The 21,831-nt window shown below is 43.8% G+C and overlaps 2 long non-coding RNA genes across 2 annotated transcripts in view; one reads left to right on the top strand and one right to left on the bottom strand.

Moving 5' to 3' along the window:
* LOC119523818 overlaps positions 1–21,831 on the bottom strand; it is a 152,291-nt gene that overhangs the window by 109,070 nt on the left and 21,390 nt on the right. The gene's annotated exons all lie outside the window — the stretch shown is intronic.
* LOC119523817 lies at positions 15,225–17,612 on the top strand. Its single transcript, XR_005214667.1, has 2 exons — positions 15,225–16,362; positions 17,359–17,612. It is a non-coding gene; the product is annotated as an uncharacterized LOC119523817 (long non-coding RNA).

Raw genomic sequence — 21,831 nt, forward strand, 5'->3', positions numbered from 1 at the left:
AGGACAAATCTAGAAAGACACGCCAGATTTTAAAAAAAAAACCTTGAGTGACCATCCCGAGGCCTCTGGCGAGGGAGGGGGAGGGAAAACGCTGGGCACACCCCCGGGGTTAATAGAATGTTCTCCTGACCCTGAGCAGGGGGTCATCAAATCCTCACCACAAGCACATGAAGTCCTGCAGCTCCGGGTCTAACTTCCCAAGATCCCCAAATCAAAACGTAGAAAAGAATAATCACAAGATCTGGATGACTAATACTTGTGAGCCCTTGCTATGGTCCCAGAAAGGAGACAGAATAACTTAACTTGCATTTTGTGGATAGTCTTATACCAATTGTGCAAATAAGAAGGGCGGGGCCGGGAGCGCTAACTTGCCCAAAGGCATATGACGCCTTCCCCAAATTACCCCCAGGCCTGTTTCTCAGCCTGGAGAATGAATGAGATTGGGGGTGGGACAGGAACTCCCCTGGGAACTGCAGAGAGAGGCAGGGGCGGGGCCCTGGCAGGGAGGGTGTCCCTGGAGACAGACCCGAAGAGAAAACCAGCCTCAGCAGCGTCTCTGGACAGCGGGGCTCAGGGCTTCACAGGCTAATGAACTAGATCATGCAACCTCATTGCGTGTTCGATATATCGCTTCTGGGATGCGCTCAGATTCACTTAGGAGGAAAAGGAAAGGGAGGGAAGGGGAGGCTGGGAAAAGGCTCATTTTTCGCACTTTCAAAGCGTGGGAAGAGTGATGGGGAGAGGGGTCCCAGGGAGCCTCCGGGAGGCAGGCATGGCCCTGCAAGGACAAGAGAGCTGCGAGGCCTGAGCGTCGCCACCAACAGCCGGACAGATGTCCTTGGCCAACCCCCGGCAGCGCAGCCACCTGCACAGAACAAGGCTCTCTGGCAACGATTCATAATTTAATTTACTGAGAAAGCAGCTCCGCACATCCTCCTACGATTCCCAGCAGGAGGAGGCTGTGAGAGGGTGGCTGTGGGACCCCTCAGAGCAGTGTTTCTCAAACTATCTGTGGTGAAGGACCAGTTGGGTTTTTTGGGTTTTTTCCTTTTTTCCCTTTGGCTTCCGCACACACACAACCCACCCCCCCACCCCCATCTGTCACTGATAAATCTTTTGTAAAATACAATGAAAATGAATGACTAAGGGGAAAATGAAATTTCAAAAGCCCAGAGTTTTCATGTTTAGATTCAACTGACGTGAAATTATTCTGTTGTACTGTTATAGAAGTTTCTAAATGCTTATTCTCAGTCTCTGTGCTTTTCTCTTTCACTTACAGGTAACAAATAGTTCCTGAGTCAGCCGTGGTCAGTGGATGGCCCTTTGAGTAGTGCTGCAGCAAGGGACTTGGTGATGGGTGGACTCCGTGATAGTTAGGCAGGACCTCCCGCTCCCAACTATTATCCAGCCCAGGAAGGCAGGGGGCAGGGGGCAGGGGGCATGAAGTTGAGACATCCTTGAAGAGGAGATGTTTGGGCAACAGATAAAGGAGTTCCAGGACAGCCCTTACAAATGTCACACTTAACACACTTTTACTCGTGACAATTCCCTGAGGGAAGGAGCTAGGACAGGCAGTACATTTCATCTTCCTTAAATGGGGAAACTGAGGCTCAGGACCATTATGGGACTTATTGAAGTTCACAAGGAGCCCACGAAACCCAGGTTTTCTTCCTTCCTTTTCAAGAAGCTTGCCTCTTTGACCAACTTCCTCATTCTGGCCAAGGGATCCCATTGTCCACGCAGGGGCACCCCAAGTTTCTCCTCTGTGGGGTCAGCGAGGGGCTACTCTTCTCTGAGGTTACTCATGGCTCCAGATTCCGATTCCTCATGACTCTTGCCTCCCTCCTTCCTTCCCTCTACTGCAAGGAGTGGATGTCCCAGCCCCAACCATGGGAAAGAGCAGAACAGGATGCCCAATCAGGGAAATTATTCTCTTTGGCAACAAGAACCAGGACAAAAATTTTCTGTCATGCGCAGGTGAATTGTACCTTCTGGAACTGAGAGGTTAAGAGGGGATCAGGAATCATTGGATCTGAACTTCTGCGCCCTTGCCCATGCACCCTGCTATCTGAGCCTGTTTTCAGTAGCCCACTCAGAAGGGGTCACGCAACCTTCTTTCCCAACGCAGCCAGCCGCAAGCCCGCACGGTAGATGGACCACCATCTCCTGGCCCAGCAGCCGCCAGCAACAGAAAAACCTGCTTTGGCCAGTTCCACTTTTGCCAGCAGATGTCACTGCAGCCCGACCTCGGGTTACCGAAACCAAGCCCCTAATTCTGTTTTTGCGCATTAGTGGGACCGTGGACACACAGGCGCCCAGAAGATACGGTTCCTTTTACTCTTTCTTTTCTTCCTCTATGGCAAACTTGCTCTTCTGACTGCCCAAAAGATGCTTTTTATACCTGTTTCACCGTCTGTAAAATGGACTTTTCCCAAAAGTTCCTTTCCTTCCCTACAGGGAGGCTGTGCGATTCTGGAATGGCTGTGGTTGTTCCAGAATTGGCTCCCCTCCTCACAGAACCTCAGTTATTTCCGAGGATAAAATCAGAGCACCCGGGTGATAAGGATAACTGACTTACCTTGCATTTGCTTTAACAGGTATCCTGGAGCCACTACCACCTACTCCTGTTTCCATAGTAACGAAAGGGTTAAAAAAAAAAAAAACCTAACAAAATAAGACACCTAAGAGGCATAAACAAAATATGCGACGGTGTGGGAGGCTGTAAAGTTTTTATTGCCACCTGTTTGGGAAAACCTGCATAATTCAATCGTGCTCCTGGCATTTGCGAGGGAAGCAATCACCCCAAAATTGTGGCAATAAAGCCTTTATAGCCCCCCATGCCAGCACGCCCGCTTTCTAGGTACAAAGCCCCAGTTTGATAAACTTCTGCTTCTCACATTTGCATAATGGAAACGGACGAGATTTTAAACCCAGGCTGTCGGGAGGCATAACTCGCAGCTCTCCTGGAAGCGAATCATGCGTTTGCCCGGGTGGGGGTGGCTGGGGGAGGCACAAAACCCCGGCGACAGGACCGCAGGACTGGGCAGGGACACCAGGAACAACCTGTCTCCCTCCACACACACACGCACCGGTCTGGCCAGGTTCTGGTTGAAGGTCATATTACTCTGAGTCATAAACTTAAAGTGCCTTTATGGTGAGGCAGAGAGAACCCATCTAGCACAAGTTGGGGGCAGAAAGGGTGATTACGACCCAAGCAGGCATCTGATGTTCCTCCCATCACCCCCTTTCCCTCCCACTCTGGCGCCCTCGCATTTTCTGGCATCCGCGTCCACCGCCCACCATTCCCACAAGTTTTCACAGAGTGTCCCCATTGGGGGTGGGGGGAGCAGCCGCTGCCCGTGGTACCTCCCCTCTTGGGAGATTACTGCAGCCCTGCCGGCGCTCCGTGGTAAAAGTTTGAACGTGTCTGCAGAGCTTAATCAAATGCTAATTCCGTGTGGTGAAAGAATTTGCTGGAATCTGCAAGGGAGCTCCTGGCAGCAAGAAAATGCGTTGATTCACTCCCAAATCTGCTTTGCCCAAGCCGGGTGCGATTTAGAATGTAAAGCTGCACTAAATCACAAAGTGCTGTGTGGAGCACACAGCCATCCTTTGTGTCGTTAATGAAGGGGAAAACAGGGCTTTATTCTGAAGCTTTGTGTATAATCAGATGCCATGTTGTAAAGCTCTGGAAAACACACCAGAAATCATAATTGGGAGGAAATAAAAGGGTTAGTCCAAAACAGCGTATGATTTAAACAAGAAGGAAAAAGAAACTGCCCCCAAGATTTGTGCGTTTCAAGAATCAACTTTTAATTCATTCGCAGGGAGATTACAGAAGGGGAGGAGCAGCCTTTAAAACAGTATGAAAAGCTAGTTTAGATGTAAATGAGAGATAATGGGCTTTTGCCGGGAAATAAGCAAGGGGTCAAGTCTGTGCCCTCGGGAAGGACGTCTTGGCATGCACGTTCCGAAGGCCTCTAGACCCAGAGGCCACCGAGAATGCGGGTTTTGCCGCCTGGTGGACCCGTCCGGGTCCCCTTCCTCCCTCTGGGAACCAGCATTTAGGGGAAGAAAGAAAGGTGCTGGCCGCCCATGACAGTCCCTAAGGATTCTGGGGTTGGCTGGGTGGGAGTGGGGTGGAATGGCCAGAGCTTGATCGTTGCTTTAACCCAGCAAATCTCCTTGGTGTGAACATTTTGAGGTCTCTAAGGAAGGAGGCTGGGGCCTGTACACTTGTCTTACAGCTGGAGTTAAGGAGCGCTGCACCGAGCCCTCCCCAGCCCTAATTCACTAATGATTTGCTTATTAGTTCGGATCAGGGAGCCAGCTTCTGGAGCGATGTGAATTGGCATTGATTTAATCCTCTTCCCAGCATGCGCTCCCGGCCCAGGGTGAGGCAGGGAGGGGAGAGGGGGGCTGCCAGCCCGTTGGAGAGCAAGTTGCTGCTTCTCCTGCCTGGCTTTGTTTGCTTTCCTTACCATCTGCTCTCAGGCAGAGAGGAATGGTGTGACTGGCTGACTCGATGGGTGATGCTGAGCTCGGTGGCCTCCTGGAGAAGGAGGGACGTGGAGGAGAAGTTGCCGGAGGTTCCTCAGCTCTAGCGTCTCTAATTAGATGGACTGGGGCCTCTGGAAAGTTTCGGCGGGAATAATTAGGACTGACATTTATTCCGAATTCTGTGAGCCACATGCTGTTCCACGTATGATCTCATTTAAACCACCCAACAGCCTCTTAGGTAGAAACCATCATTACCCATAGGAAAGGTTAAATGACCTGCCTAAGGTCACACAAATGAAAATTGAAACCCAAGCCACGTAACTCTGGAATCTTCTGTCTTCAGCACCCCACTATGTATGTGGCTTAATCTGAGCTGCTTCAACTTCTATACACCTTCTCATTGGATTGTCCTTTTGTGAACTGCCTTCAAGAGCATGTTTCTCCATCTCTCTTCTAACCAGACAATTTAATTACAGTTGAGAACTAAGTATTCTAGAACAGACTGCCCATGGCTCCCCATAGTGACTGGGTACCCTTTTCTGAACATGACAAGAAGTACAAGTCACTATTTGGTTCTTCCAACCTGACTGTAATTGTAGTCCCATCTCTGGACTAGACAACCTAGGCTTCCCTTCTCCACCTATCTCCAATTTACCAATACCCAAGCCTTCATGTCTTGTGGCTGCAGTAACAAAGCCCCGCAAATTGGGTGGCCTAAAACCCAGAAATTTGTTGTTCTGGAGGCCAGAAGTTCAAAATCAAGGTGTCAGCAGAGCCAGGCTCTCTCTGAAACCTACAGGGGTTGATCCTTCCTGGCATCTTCTAGCTTCTGGTGATTTGCTTGGAATCTTTGGCGTTCTTTGGCTTGGAGACGCATCAGTCAAATCTCTGCCTCTTGTCTTCACATGGTGTCCCCTTCTCCACATCTATGTCTATGTCTCTTCTCCCTTTCTTAAAAGGACACCAGTCATAATTGATTAGGGCCCCCCCCCACTCCAGCGTGACCCCATCTTAACTCGAATACATCTACAAAAGACCCTATTTCCAAATAAGGTCACATTCGCAAGTCCCGGTGATTAGGATTTTCAACATGTCTTTTGGGGGGACCACAATTCAACCCACGACAGCCCCCAAGGCTTAACTTAATCTGTCGATAAGTTGATAGTTATCTTCTCCCCACCTTGGAACTCTCCCATAAAGAGGTCTCTTTTCTGTACCACACATTGAACACTTCACAAGTATCTCCCTGTTGCCTATCTTTTCATACATAAATAGACGCTTACCTTTATTTTGCCTCCCCCGTTAGACTAAGATTTGGGAATTGGAACTGAGTCTTACACGTCTCTGCATTTCTAGTTCTATAAAGTCCTAAACATAGTAGGCCCTCAAGAAATGTGTGCCAATTGGTGGATTAACAGAACATGGGCTTGTACTTGTGATTTCTTTGAAAGTCTCTGGGAGATGACTTTTCGATCCCTGTAAGCCCTGCTACTCCTCAAAAGAGATCCATTAAGGATTTCACTTGCCAAGGACTCTGTTTTAGAATGCTGATAAGGGTGCAAATAAAGTGAGAGTTTCCAAGAAATCCCTGCAGTCCAGTGGTCCTGAAGTCAGATACAAACTCCTACTGTGTGCCCAGGTACTCTGCTAGGCTTTGAAGATGCTCAAATGAAGAAGACATGGGGTCTACCTTTCCATCTGGGGCATTATAATCTGAAGCAGGCAGCCAAGACAAGGGTCTCCCCACTACACTGCAAACTTTGAAAAGACCAGGATCATGTCCAGTTTTGTCCACGATTATATCTGCAGCATATAGCACAGTGGAAGACTTGCTCAATAAATGTATGTGGAATAAATGACGATGCAGAGATCTTTGCCATGTTACCTCACCTAATCTTTACCCCAATAGACTGAAATTAGTACAATGATTTCCATTCTGACAGTGAGAAAACAGGCTTCGTGACTTCATGTAATTTACTAGAGATCATATAGCAGGGTGGGGAGGGAGTGTTTAGACCCATGTCTGTCTGATTCCAAACTCATTTTCCACACCCCTCGCCCAGGCCTCCCAGGCCTCCCTCCTGAATTGGTAGAAGATGGGGCAGAAAGGGATGAGCCAATTTTGATTAAGTGTAGCTTACCATTGTCTCCTCTGCAGCCAATTTCCATCCCAGCTTAAAAGGAATTGCTCAGAATGGGCCCACCTAGCCCGTGGTTTCTAAATACCATTTCCCATCAAAGAAAGCCAGACTCCTTGGAGAAACCGATTAAAGGAGGCTAAAGAGACACGACGACTAAATGCAATATTGATCCTAGATTGGATTCTGGATCGGGAAAAAAACATGCTACAGAATACAGTATGGGGACAGCTGACAAAATCTGTATAGGGACTATATATTAGGTAATATTTTTGTAAGATTGCAAATTCGTTGGATATCAGTAGTGTTGTGGTTTTGTGGAAGAATGCCCTTGTTCTTAGGAAATGTAGGCTGAAGTGTTTAGAGGTGTGTAAGAAAGGAATAAGTCTCGTTTTCACATAGAGACAGCATGGAATAAGGGAAATGGAGGCAAAACCAGTTTAAACAAGCCCCAGACAAAGAGAAGAGAGAATCTGCCTGATGTAAAGAGACATGAGGTAGTATCAGAGGCGGGAACTCACAGCAAAAAATAAAAATTTGGGGGGGCATTGGCTAATCAGTTCAAAATCTCAATAATGAGCTAGTTGGCTCTCTGGGATTGGCTGTACAAATTAAAATCTCAAAAGATGAATTAGTTAGTGTTCTCGGATAGGCTGTAACCTCTGTAGTACCCAGTCAATGGGGAAACAGGGGAGGGACTTGCGAATTAGGAGTAGGAGATTTAAACATCGCCATTCTCTTCCTCTGGCGCGCCAGCCTCCCGCGTGTTTGGCTGGACGCCCCATCTTGCAAGATTGTAAATAAATTCTTTTCTCCTCCAGAACCGAGAGAGCGTTTATTCCCTTACAGGCACCGCTTTATTTCCGACAACTTGGGGGCTCGTCCGGGATCCAAAGCTTCGGAGGGGGACCCCCGAGGTGGACAAAGGGAAGGCGCGCCCCGCTGATTGAGCGGTCTCGGACTCCGCCATTGGGGGCCCATCTCCGGCAGCTAAAGGGCCCGAGACCAGACGCTTGGATCTGCCGGTTGTGGATGAGAAAAGGGGGAAAGGGCTTGCCTCTGTTTGACCAGGCAACTCCGTGCACGGACCAAGGTAAGGAAAGTAATATATTGCCTTGGTGGTCGGGAATTCCTGATGAGTCTGGAGCTGCTTGTGTGTGACTGAGACGTGCGACATACTGCACGAAGCGAGTGCGGAGTCTCAATCTGCGGTTCCCTTCTCCCGCGAGGGAAAGGGCCAGAGACAGACGAAGCGAAAGGAACTGAGAGAAAGAAGCCCAGACAAGACTCAGGATGGGAAATAGAGGCAGTTGGCCGGCCGGGGAAGAAGAAAAGGGGGCACCTATAGAGTCCCTCGGGGACATCCCTCCAGATAGCCCACTAGGTAGGATGTTAAAATATTGGACCGATAGCGATCGGACCAAGGGAAAGGACAAAAAGAAAATGATTAAATACTGTTGTTACATTTGGACTGAAGAAAGCATTTCACCACCAGACGTATTCTGGCCAAAGTATGGGTCAGAGGAGGACTGGCTCTGTGCCAACCTTGGAATTTATGTTAATGAGAAGAAACCCTTTTCTAAGGAGGAGTCTGATTATGCCACGTGCTGGCTAAAGAACAAAAAAACTCCCCTTTACCCTGTGAAAGATAAAAACCCAAACTTGGAAGATGAGTTGGTAGAATCTAAACCCTGGGACCCCTTATTAAGCCTTCCTCCTCCCTACTATTCCCCTCCTCCCCCAGGGCAGAGATTGTTAGAGTCTGAGGACCTAATAAGGTCCGCACAGGTTCCAGGGGAATCAGGAGGCCCATCGGCGCCAACTGCCCCACCAGATATGACCCATCAATGGTTGAGGAAAGAATTAATACAGTGCAAAAAGGATGTACAGAATTTTCCATTTCCAAAAACTCTTGAAGGAAAGAGAGTAAGGGAACATCACCCCGTTAAATCCCTTTACCCCTTGAGGGAGGTGCCTATGGGGCCAAAGGAAGTCGGGTATGTAAATGCCCCATTAACGAGTGCAGAAGTAAGAAATTTTAAGAAGGAGATGAAATTGCTAATAGAGGACCCAATGGGGCTGGCTGAGCAAATAGATCAGTTCCTAGGCTCTAGCCTATACACGTGGTCTGAACTTATGTCCATATTAAACATCCTCTTTACAAAAGAGGAGAGAGGAATGATAAGAGGGGCTGCTATGAAAGAATGGGAAAGGCAACACCCGCCAGGGCAAGGGGTGATGGCAGCAGAGCAAAAATTTCCAAATACTGACCCTGATTGGGATAATAATGATAAAGAGGATAGGGCACAAATGAAGGATCTCAGAGACCTCATTGTAGAGGGAATAAAATTGGCGGTACCCAAATCTCAAAATTTGGATAAGGCCTTTGAGGTAAATCAAGAGAAAGATGAGTCTCCCTCTGCTTATCTACAAAGATTGAGAGAACAAGTAAGGAAATATTCAGGTATGAACCCTGATGACCCTGTAGCCCAGGGAATGTTAAAGGTCAGCTATGTGAAGGGATCTTGGCCTGATATTCGGAAAAAGATTCAGAAAATAGATGGATGGATGAATAAGCCATTGGAGGAGTTATTAAGGGAAGCACAGAAAGTATTTGTAAGAAGGGAGGACGAAAAACAAAAGCAGCAGGCTAAAGTCATGATAGCCACTGTTGACCACTTGGTCAAGAAAAGATTAGAAACAGGAAATGGGGGATGCAGACAGAGGTGAGATAGGGGAGGGGGCTGGGCTGATTTAAAAAAAGGAGCAAGGAAAATGCAGAACTCTGCAGGGTGTTATCATTGTGAAAAGCCTGGCCATTTCAAAAGGGAGTGCCCAGACTTACAGAAGGAGGGTCGAGTTATACCGCTAATGAATTTTGAAGACTAGGAGAGTCAGAGGCTCCTCATCTCAGAAGCCCACCGGGAGCCTTTAGTAAATTTAAAGGTGGGCCCATATCAAGAGGAAATTACATTCTTGGTAGACACTGGAGCAGCTTGCTCCTCTGTAAATCATCTTCCAAAGGGGGCCAGGCTCTCTGGCAGTTCCCTCACCGTCACAGGGGTAAAAGGGGAGGGATTTAAAGTTCCCATTCTTGAACCTACTAACATTTGTTGGGAAAATAATCAAATCATAGCTCCCTTGTTGCACATCCCAGAAGCTGGGAGTAATTTATTAGGAAGAGACCTAATAATACCTATGGGACTGGATTTAGAGGTAAGGAATGGACGGATTGAGGTTTTGGCCCTGCTCACTGAAGAAGATGAAAGAGACATTAAGGAGGAGGTATGGGTAAAAGAAGGAAACAGGGGAGGGTTGCAAATTCCCCCAATTAAAATCAAGTTAAAAAAGGAAGGGGAGGTCGTGTGCCAGAAACAATATCCTATTCCTCTTAAAGGAAGACAGGGACTCCAACCCATCATTGAGGGTCTCCTTCGGGATGGACTCTTGGAAACCTGTATGTCCTCTTTTAATACTCCCATTCTCCCCATTCAGAAACCAGATGGTAGCTGGAGAATGGTGCAGGATCTAAGGGCCATTAATAAAATTGTCCAGGTTCGACACCCTGTAGTTCCTAATCCTTACACTCTCCTGAGTAAAATTCCCTTCCATCATAAGTGGTTTAGTGTAGTAGATTTAAAGGATGCCTTCTGGGCCTGTCCCCTTGATCCAGAAAGTAGAGACCTGTTTGCCTTTGAGTGGGAAGATCCCTTCAATGGGCGAAAGCAGCAATACAGATGGACGGTCTTACCTCAGGGTTTCACGAAGTCCCCCAATCTCTTTGGGCAAGAGTTAGAGAGGGTACTGGAAAAATTTCCAGTCCCACCTGAAATCACCCTTCTGCAATATGTAGATGATCTATTAATATCAGGTAAAGAAAGGCAAGTGGTGGCTCAAGCTACGAAAAATCTACTGAACTTTTTAGGGGAACAAGGATTAAGGGTATCTAAAAGTAAACTGCAATTTGTAGCAAGGGAAGTTAAGTACCTAGGCCACCTCATAAGTGAAGGAAAAAGAAAAATCCATCCAGAAAGAATCCAGGCCATAGTAGAGTTGCCTCTTCCTCAAACAAAAAGAGAGCTAAGAAAATTCCTGGGATTGGTAGGGTACTGTAGATTGTGGATAGATTCTTTTGCATCTCGAACTAAAGAGCTATACCAAAAATTACTAGAGGAAGAGCCTGACAAGATAGAATGGGAGGAAGTGGAAATAAAGGCATTAAATGAACTCAAGCAGGCACTGGTGCAAGCTCCTGTTCTAGCACTTCCTTCCCTCGAAAAAACCCTTTCACCTGTTTGTTACAGTAGATAAGGGAACAGCTTTGGGGGTCCTAACCCAAATCTGGGGAGGCCAAAGAAGGCCGGTGGCTTTCCTTTCGAAGGTTTTAGATCCAGTCTCTAGGGGGTGGCCTGGGTGTGTTCAAGCCATTGCAGCAACTGCCCTTTTAGTAGAAGAAAGCAGGAAATTAACCTTTGGAGGGGCATTAGTAGTTAGTACTCCTCATCAAGTGAGAACTATTCTGTCTCAAAGGGCAGGGAAATGGTTAACTGATTCTCGAATCTTAAAATATGAAGCAATCCTAATGGAAAAAGATGATTTGGTCTTAACAACAGATCATAGCCTAAACCCGGCCTCCTTCCTCTGGAAGGGGCCTGAGCAAGTAGAGACCCCTGAGCATGACTGTTTAGACCTAATTGAATACCAAACTCGAGTCCGACCTGACCTAAGGGATCTTCCCCTGCACTCGGGGGAAAGACTGTTCATAGATGGATCCTCCAAAGTCCTAGAAGGAGAAAGGCACAATGGCTATGCAGTTGTGGATGGGATAACTTGTGAAGTAAAAGAAGCTAGCCGATTGCCCAATAAGTGGTCAGCTCAAACTTGTGAATTGTATGCACTAAATCAAGCCCTCAAATTATTAGAAGGAAAGGATGGTACAATATACACTGACTCTAAGTATGCCTTTGGGGTAGTCCACACCTTTGGAAAGATCTGGGAAGAAAGGGGATTAATCAATAGCAAAGGAAAAGAACTGGTTCATGGGGAATTGGTGAAACAAGTATTAACCAATCTACTCTTACCTAGAGAAATATCAGTGGTGCATATAAATGGACACCAGAAGGGACCTACTTTTGAGGCAAAAGGCAATAGGTTGGCTGATGAAAAGGCTAAGGAGGCCTCTCTCTACCCCCCTTTAAAAATAATGATCCTAATACCCTCTATCCCTAAGGAATTTGGGGTCCCTACATTCTCTGCCAAAGAAGTAAAAGAGTTGAAACAGTTAGGAGCAACCTTAAATGATCAGGGGAAATGGTTTCTCCCAGATGGCAGACAAATGTTAAATAAACAAATAATGAGGGAGATATTAGCAGTCCTACACCAGGGGAGTCATTGGGGGGTACAAGCCATGTGTGATGTAGTACTTAGACAATTTGGATGTGTAGGCCTTTATACAGTTGCTAAACAAATCTGTGAGCGGTGCATAATTTGTCAAAAAATTAATAAAAAGGTTTTAAGAAAACAGGTACAAGGGGGAAGAGAGCCGGGCCTGAGACCATTCCAGAGCATTCAAGTTGATTATACTGAAATGCCACCAATCGGTCGTTTAAAATATATTTTGGTAATTGTCGACCACCTCACTGGATGGGTGGAAGCCTACCCTCTATCCTCAGCTACAGCATTGGGAACTTCTAAAGTTATCCTTGAACAAATCATTCCCCGTTATGGGTTAGTGGAAAATATAGACTCTGATAATGGCAGTCACTTTACCTCCTGTGTGTTGCAGAATGTCATGAGAAGCCTGGGTGTCACTTGGGACTTCCACACTCCCTGGCATCCACCATCCTCTGGGAGAGTGGAAAGAATGAATCAAACCATAAAGAAACATCTTTCTAAATTAGTTTTGGAAACAAAGTTACCTTGGATCAAGTGCTTACCTATAGCTCTACTAAGAATCAGGACTGCCCCTAGAAAAGAACTGGGAATTTCCCCTTATGAAATGCTTTTTGGTTTGCCTTTCCCCAGGTGGACTGGAGAGCTCCCCTCCCTAGACACAAAAGATCTTTTTCTTAAGAATTATATACTGGCCTTGTCTTCTACTTTATCATCTCTCAGGCACCGTGGACTGCTGGCTCAGACCCCGCCTCTTGAATTTGCTGCCCATCGACATCAGCCTGGCAGCTGGGTTCTGATCCGGTCGTGGAAAGAATCCAAACTTCAACCGATCTGGGAAGGACCCTATCAGGTCTTGCTGACAACTGAGACGGCAGTCCGAACGGCAGAAAGAGGCTGGACTCATTACACACGAGTGAAGGGACCGGTGCCTGAACCAGACGATAAGTATCCAGCAACTCAACCTGAATCCTGGAAAGTGACTCCTACCTCAGATCCCCTAAGGATCACTTTAAATAGGCAACAGTTGAAAGAACATACTAGGAGGGAGGAAGGGCTGAATTAAACCCTATGTTTGCATTGTGCTCTGTGTATAGCTTAATGATGAAATTGCTTATACTGATCATAATGTTCTATATTCAAGGAGTAACAGGTTCTGCTAAGCTGGTTATAAGTGTAGTCAAAGGCTTAAAGTCTCAAACTGTACAATTTGATGTTTGTCAAGTAATGAGCTGTAAAAATCTAAAACGTCAGCAACAACTGAGTGAGGAATATAAGCATTTATGTAAGCAGACTGTTCAAATAGAAAGCAAGATTGTTGGGGGGCGAACATTTGAGAGTATAACTTATGAGACACCTAACCCCTGTTATTCTTGGGACACTGCTTGGTGGACCACACAGTATGAGGGATGGGTCTTACCCAGGTTGGAGGAAAAACCATTAAGGGAAACTTGGCTGGAATTTAACTCTCCAGTTCAAATTGACCCCAAGGTCATTAGAACACTTAAGACCAAAGACTTAAAGCAAACCACAGAAATAGAGACAGGTTATGGAAATACAAATGCCTGGGTAGAATGGGGCAAACATACCATCCAGAGTCTAAACAGAAGTGACTGTTATGCTTGTACAACCAAACAACCCACTGTTCAGATTATGCCCTTCCCCTTGGGGATGAAAAAGCATGAAAGGGAGTTTAAATGTATAACACTCCTCTTTCAAAATGCTACTCCTGGTGAAAGTTGTAGTACGTTGTCCTCCCTTTTCCCTCCAGTCCAGAAGGGAAGTGTCAAAGCCATACCAGCGTCTCACCTCGGTCCCGGAAACCACTCTGCCTGTCTCTCCAGATGGGAAGAAGGGCTCCAGGATCTTGGTACCATGGCTCTGTGTACACAGGTGTGGAATGTGAGCAAGGATAGTACTGGCAACTTCTCCAGCCTAACTATACCCCGAGCAGACCTCTGGTGGTACTGTGGGAAGGGCATCCTCTGGCCAACACTACCTGAAAGGTGGGGAGGAACCTGTGCTCTGGTTCAATTGGCTATCTCATTTACCCTGGCATTTGAAAGTAATAAAAAAGTACCAACCCAAGGCAAAGGAGAAAAGAAAAATGTACAAAGTGTACCTAGTTCCTTCAATAAAAAAATGTTTGTAGATAGTATAGGGGTTCCCCAGAAAGTTCCTAATGAGTTTAAAGCTAAAAATCAAGTAGCTGCAGAATTTAAATCGTCCTTATTCTGGTGGGTCACCATCAATAAAAATGTCAATCATCAGCTAAAATTTATCAACTATACCAGGGATGTCATTAAAGAAATAGCAGAACAGTTAGATGCCACTAGCCGAATGGCATGGGAAAACAGAATGGCCCTAGACATGATGCTAGCTGAAAAAGGAGGCATCTGTGCTATAGTTGGGGGAAATTGTCGCACATTCATCCCCTATAATACCGCGCCTAATGGAACTATCACCAAAGCCCTACAAGGCTTAACAGCCTTATTTCAGAAACTAGAAAAGAATTCTAGCATTAACAACCCACTCATAGAATGGTTGGAAAATTGGTTCGAGAAATGGAAAGGAATTGCAACATCTATTTTAATTTTCCTTATCATTCCAGCCAAAATGTTTATAACAGCTGGGTGCTACATAATCCTGTGTGCTCAAAGGCTAGTTCAAAAACCCATCAAAACCACTAGAATCAAAAATAAGAAAGATCCGTATGATGAGGAATGTGAAAAAGCCCTTAGCAAATTTGAGAATCTAAAATGTGAAAACTAAAAGTGTTTAAAAAAGAAAGAGGAGGGAATCTGTAAGAAAGGAATAAGTTTCGTTTTCACATAGAGACAGCATGGAATAAGGGAAATGGAGGCAAAACCAGTTTAAACAAGCCCCAGACAAAGAGAAGAGAGAATCTGCCTGATGTAAAGAGACATGAGGTAGTATCAGAGGCGGGAACTCACAGCAAAAAATAAAAATTTGGGGGGGCATTGGCTAATCAGTTCAAAATCTCAATAATGAGCTAGTTGGCTCTCTGGGATTGGCTGTACAAATTAAAATCTCAAAAGATGAATTAGTTAGTGTTCTCGGATAGGCTGTAACCTCTGTAGTACCCAGTCAATGGGGAAACAGGGGAGGGACTTGCGAATTAGGAGTAGGGGATTTAAACATCGCCATTCTCTTCCTCTGGCGCGCCAGCCTCCCGCGTGTTTGGCTGGACGCCCCATCTTGCAAGATTGTAAATAAATTCTTTTCTCCTCCAGAACCGAGAGAGCGTTTATTCCCTTACAGGCACCGCTTTATTTCCGACAAGGTGAAGTAGCATGGTGCCTGCAAATTCCTTTCAAATGGTTCGGGGAAAAGATAAGTGATAGATAGATGATAGTCAGATGGATGGACGGATGATAGATGATAGATATATAGATGATAAATAAATGATAGATCATAGATGATAGAGAAACAGAAGTGCAAATAAAGAAAAATAATTCATCAAGGTGTAGGGCCTATCACTGTCCTATTCTAACTACTTTTCTGAAGTTTTGAAATTTTTCAAAATAAAAATCAGAGGGAGAGAATCGCTCAGCAATGGCCCTAAACATTTTGCCCACATCCTCCAGGAAGGTCTGGGATGGAGGTTGAGGGCCATAAATGCAGATGCCTTTGATCAAAATAAACAGACAGCAGTTCTGGGAATGGCTGCATTCGCTGAAGTCCATTCACATTAGAAGACTCACAAGAAGCTGCTGTGGAAACTGACTGCTGTGGAAACTGTTTTTACAGACATTTTCAACGCCATTAAATACAAAGCTGTGCATGTGAAAACCCTGGAGTGGTAACCCAGGACAAGGTGGAAACAGGTTTGAGGTATCCCATCTCCACTTCAGAGACTGAAAACTGGGCCACTTATTACCTCGGGTAACACCTAAATGTCAAAAGGCAAGGACGGAGCCAGATAGCAAAGCTAGCCCTTGAATACAAATGGGAAGAGGCTTTAAAAATAAAGCCAGGGTTCAGGTTCCAATACTCCAAATGCCAATCAAAAGACTCATTTGTTTTTTAAATATGTGGCTGAGAGTTGAGAATTGCATCTGAAAGGCCGTTTTCCAGAAATCCTCCTGTAGCACTGAGATGCCATTTGTCTCTGCTTTGGTTTAGTGGGTTTTTTTTGTTGTTGTTGTTTTGTTTTGTTTTTTAAGAATAAAGGGATAGCACTATTGTCTGAAGTGTTTAAAACAGGCTTATATTCCTGACATTCTATTTTTTTTTTTAATTTTTCAGAATAAAAATTGGGGTGAAAGAAAAAGAATTGCTCAGACAGGGCCCTGAGAATATCTGCCGAAAGGTAGGTCTTGGGAGTGGGGCTCGAGAAAATCTGTGCAATTAAAGAAAAAATGAGGGATAGATTTTCGGTGTACAATTATGCCCTAAGTGGAATGACCCTTGAGGATGAGGAATGAACCTTTACATCAATACTTTCAGGAAGGGGCAAAACCTAGGAGGACTTCCTGCAGACAGCATCCCTGCCAGTAAGAGTTGGGATGCATTGGCTTGGCAGGTTCTAATTTCTGTTGGTGAGGTTCTGGAGGGGCCTTTATTAGCTGGTTGCAGCATTTCCTCATAGAAGGTTGAGGGGCAGTCTCTGACTGGGGCAGCCTACGAAGCAGATGACTTTATTCTCAAGTGGGAGAGTCCAGCTCGGCGTAAAAGAAAAACCCACACTGTCACCACTGCCAACCCAAGCAGCCACTCTGAGGGGCAGGTTCAGGCAGGCAGAAGTCCTGCTCAGGTCTCAGGGGAACAAAGCCTCTCCTTCCTGGCTGAGCACCATTTTGTTTCTCTTGGGGAGAAACCCAGAACAAGGCCAAGTGGAAATGCCATGGGAGCTGAAGAGAGCAAGGGGCAGACCCTGGCAACAGAAGATGTGCCAGTTTGGAAAAACAGGGACAGTCCAGCTCACGGTACAGGCCAAGAGTATTGCTGTTTTGTTTTTTGTTTTTATTTGGGGGAAGTCAGGGGATAGGGCAGGGAATAGAGTCAAAAAGTTATTCAACCTTCTCCTGCTTTGCTTCCGGAAAGTTCTCACAAAGAAGGGTCTCCGGGCTGAAAGAACAATGGTCTGAGACTCGTATCATGCCGAGGCTTTGGAATTTACTTAGTTTGCCTTTTTGGTATATAACATTCTCTATTTTTGTAAATGTGCCATGTATGTTCCAAAAGAATGTGTAATCTGGTTGTTGCATGTCAAATTCGATTCATATCCATATTCATTAAAGTGTATTAATTGTGTGGTTCAAATCATCAATGGCTTTATTCATGTTTTGTCTTCTTTATTCACCAGTGTTCAGAGAGAGAAATCATAAAATCTCCAGCCACACTTCTGGATTTATCTATTTTATTCTCTGGTTTCGCCCACTGTTGTCTTATATACTTGGAGGTTATATTGATAATGGCATAGAATATGGTTTCTAATGAAGTATTTCTGTCTGTTTTGTTCCCTGCTGTATCCTTGAAACCTAGAACAATGCCTAGCATATTATAGGCATTTAATATATTTTGTTACATGAATAAATAAATATATGTTCATAATTGTTATATACTCTGTAATTATTATTCCTTTTCCCAGCATGTATCATCCCCCTTTGTCCATTATAATTCCTATTGCTTTGAACTCTATTTTGTCTTATATTAAAATTTCTACCCAATCTGCTTCATTTGGTTTACTTTTCTTGGTATGTCTTTTTTCCATTCATTTACTTTCAGCTATTCTGTATTTTTAGTTTTAAGAATACAAAATCACTAAAAGTAAACAATAGAAGGCAGGGTCCTGACCAGTGAATTTGGTCCACTTATATTTATTGTAACTAATACTACATTAAGAATTAATTTTACCACCTCATTTCCCATTTCTATTAACTACAATTTCTGTTTATGTTTGTTTTCTTTTTTCCTGACTTTCATTGAAAATATCAACTGTTTCTCTGCTAGTTCAAATGTTACACATTCTAATTTTATTCTTCTGATTATTACCCCTAGCTTATTTGTACTCATTTCTTTGATCAATTTATTAAACGTATCAACATTTACACTGTGGCAGATTGTATTTTCCAAAGACAGCCCCATCAATACCTCCCTATCTTAGTTTGCCAGGTTGCTAAAACAGATACCCCACAATGGGTTGATTTAAACCATTGGAATTTATTAGCTCATGGTTTTGAGGATAGAAGTCCGAAATCAAGATATCTGCAAGGCTTGCTTTCTCCTCAAAGACTAGCATTCTGGTGCTGGCTGCTGACAATCCTGGGGGTTCCTTGGCTTGTCTCTACCTCCTGCCACGTGGCAATGTCCTCTCCTTTCTAGCATCTATGACTTCTGGTTTCGCTTTATGAGGCCTCCAGTAATCCAGATTAAGATCTGCTCTCATTCAGTTGTGCCATACCTTACCTAAAAATAACATCCTCACGAAGTCCCATTTACAGTGGGTCCATACCCCCAGGAATGCCAATTAAAATTAAGAATGTGTCTAAATTGGAGTAGATAATTCAATCTACCACACTCCCATACCACATACTTTTCTACAATGGGTCTTTGACACTCCTCTCATCAAGAGGGAATTGGGGAAGGTAGGGTCCATGTCCCTTCCCCTTGAACCTGGGTGGGCTTGATTCAAGCATAAGTTGCAATGGAAGCAACATTGTGTGACTTCCAAGGTTAGGTCAAAGAGGCGATGCAATGTTTACCTTGTCTGTTGGATCACTTGTGCTGAAGCCCTGAGCCCCCATTTAAACAGTCAAACTACCCTGAGGCTGCCACACTATAAGCCCAAATAGCCCAAGAGGAGTGATCACATGAAGAAAAAGATGCTGACTAGCCCCCAGTTGTTCCAGTCCCATGCTATTCCAACTACAGTCTGACTGTAACCATGTAAGAGCCGCCAAAGCAGAACCATTCAGCCAAACTCCTCCCGAATTCCTGACCTACAGAAATCATGAGAGATAACATGATTGTGGTTATTTTAAGCCACTAAGTTTTGGGGTGATTTTTATGCAGTTGTAACAACTGGAAAGGATACATTTCCCATGGAACAAAAGAAGTACTATAGGATGCTCAACATCCTTCTAGTTTCTACCTACCTACCCACCACCATGTTGGTATCATTGAGAATTTTGTTCTGTGTTGATCTGAATGTACACGGTGGAAGAAGGTGTCTTACCTTTTTATAGAACAATATTCTTATGAAATTACTAAATCATTCTTACATTCCATATTTGTCATAACTGGAATATTTAATCCACTTATTTTGATGCATGATTAGGTGTATTTGTGTATGCCATCTTATTTTGTGCTATCTATTTACTATGGTTCTGTTTTTTTTAATCTTCTGTTTCTTCTATTAGATTGAGTTTTCTTTATACTCTTTCCTTCCCCTCTATTGGTTTGGAAATTATACACTCTATTTCTATGGTTTTAATGTTACCCTTAAATTTTTAACGTGCATACTTGACATAAAAAAGTTTTAAGGTAACTAATAGCTCTTCCCCTATCTTGAACAATGCGAGGACCTTAGAACACTTTCCTCCAATCGCTTTCCTCCATCTTTTATGGTATTGTTGTCCTGCTTTGGTACTCCCTTGTTTTTACCCTTCAAATCAGACGGCATTGTTATTTTCACACAATATATGCTCACCAATTGAAACACTGCTTCCTACATCACATTCATCTCCTGGGGTAATTTTCCTTTTTTCTGAGGTACATCCTTTAGTAGTTTTTTCAGTGATGATCTGTTAGGTGAAAACAGTTTTTATTTTTCTGAAAATGTCTTTACTTCACCTTCATTCCTGATTAATAATTTAACAAGATATGTAATTCTAGGTAAACTGTTTTCACTCAGCATTTTGAAGATATTATTCCATTGCCTTCCGGCTTTTATTGCTGGTGATAAATCTGCTGTTGTTCTAAATGCTATTTCTTAGGTAATCTGTCTTTCCCCTCTGATTGCTTTTAAGATATTCTCTTTCTCTTTAGAGTTTCACTATTCTGTGTCTAAGTTTTACTTTTATCTTGCTGAGATTTTATTGTGCACTCTCTTTTTAACGTTTTTAAATTTGAGATAAAATTTTCAAAACATAAAAAGATTAAAATTTTAACCATTTTAAAGTACACAATTCAGTGGGCTTTAGTATATTCACAATGTTGTGCACCCATCAACACAGTCTAATTCCAGAACATTTTCATCATCCCACATAGAAAGTCTGTACCTTTGATGGTTAAGTATATTTGTCACTTGGCCAGGTTTTGGTGTCCAATTGTCTGATCAGGCAAGCACTGGCCTGATTGTTACTGTGAGGATATTTCATGGATTTAGATAATCAGTAAGTGGGTTGCATCTATGGCTGAATACATGTACAATCAACTGAGGAGACTGCCTTCAACAATGAGAGAAATCTCGTCGAATTGGTTGAAGGCCCTAAAAGGGGAAGTTATGATTTCAGCAGTCAGAAGGGAGAATTTCCATCTGTACATCAGCCAGCCACCTTCTCCTGGGGAATTCATCGAAAACCTTCATTGGAGTTCCCAGTTTGCTGCCTGCCCTACAGAATTTGGACTTGTGCATCCTCATAATTGTGTGAACCAATTCTTATTTAAAAATCTAATGATGTTTACATGTATTCTTTTGGTTCTGTTTCCCTAGAAAATACTAATACAATACCCATTAAGCAGTCACTGTCCATTCCCACCCTGTCCCTGGCAAACACTAATCTACTTTCTGCCTTTATGGATTTGCCTATTCTGGACATTTCATAGAAATGGAATCATATAATAGGTGACCTTTTGGGTCTGTTTTCTTTCACTTAGCATAATGTTTTCAAGGTTCATCCACACTGTAGCATATATCAGAATTTCATTCATTTTTATGACTGAATAATATTCAGTTGTATGGATATACCACATTTTCTTTATCCATTTATCAGTTGATGGACATCTGGGTTGTTTCCACATTTTGGCTTTTATGAATAATGTTGCTATGAACATTCATGTACAAGTTTTTGAGTGAAGATATGTTTTCAATTCTCTTGGATATATACCTGGGAGTGAAATCACTGGGTCATATGGTTAACTCTGTGTTTAACTTTTTGAGGAAGTGCCAAACTGCTTTCCACAGAGGCTGCACCATTTTGCATTCCCATCAGCAATGCATGAGGCTTCCAATTTTTCCACACCCTCGGCAATGCTTGTTGTTTGCCATTTTTAAAATTATTATAGCCAACGTAGTGGATGTGAAGTGGTATCTCTTTGCCATTTTGACTTCCAATTCCCTAATGGTTAATGATGTTGAACATCTTTTCATATGCTTATTGGCCATTTGTATATCTTCTTTGGAGAAATGTTTATTGAAATCCTTTGCCCATTTTAATTAGGTTGTTTGCCTTTTTGTTGTTGAGTTGTAAGAGTTCTTTATATATTCTGGATATTAGACCCTTATCAGATATACAATTTGCAAATATTTTCTTCTGTGGGTATTCTTTTCACTTTTTGATGGTGTCCTTTATGCACAGCAGTTTTTAATTTTAATGAAGTCCAATTTATCTATTTTTTCCATTGGTGCTTATTTGTCATATTTAAGAAGCTGTTGCCTAATTCAAGGTCATGAAGGTTTGCACCTTAGCTTCCAGCTAAGAGTTTTATACTTCTGGCTCTTACATTTAAGTCTTTGATCCCTTTTGAGTTATTTTTGTATACAGTGTGAGGTAGGGGGATTGTGCGCCCAGAATCTGTCCAGTTATTATGTCCTTGAATATTGATTCTCCCCCAT

This window comes from Choloepus didactylus, chromosome X (assembly GCF_015220235.1).
Source record: "Choloepus didactylus isolate mChoDid1 chromosome X, mChoDid1.pri, whole genome shotgun sequence".
NCBI lineage: Eukaryota > Metazoa > Chordata > Mammalia > Pilosa > Megalonychidae > Choloepus > Choloepus didactylus.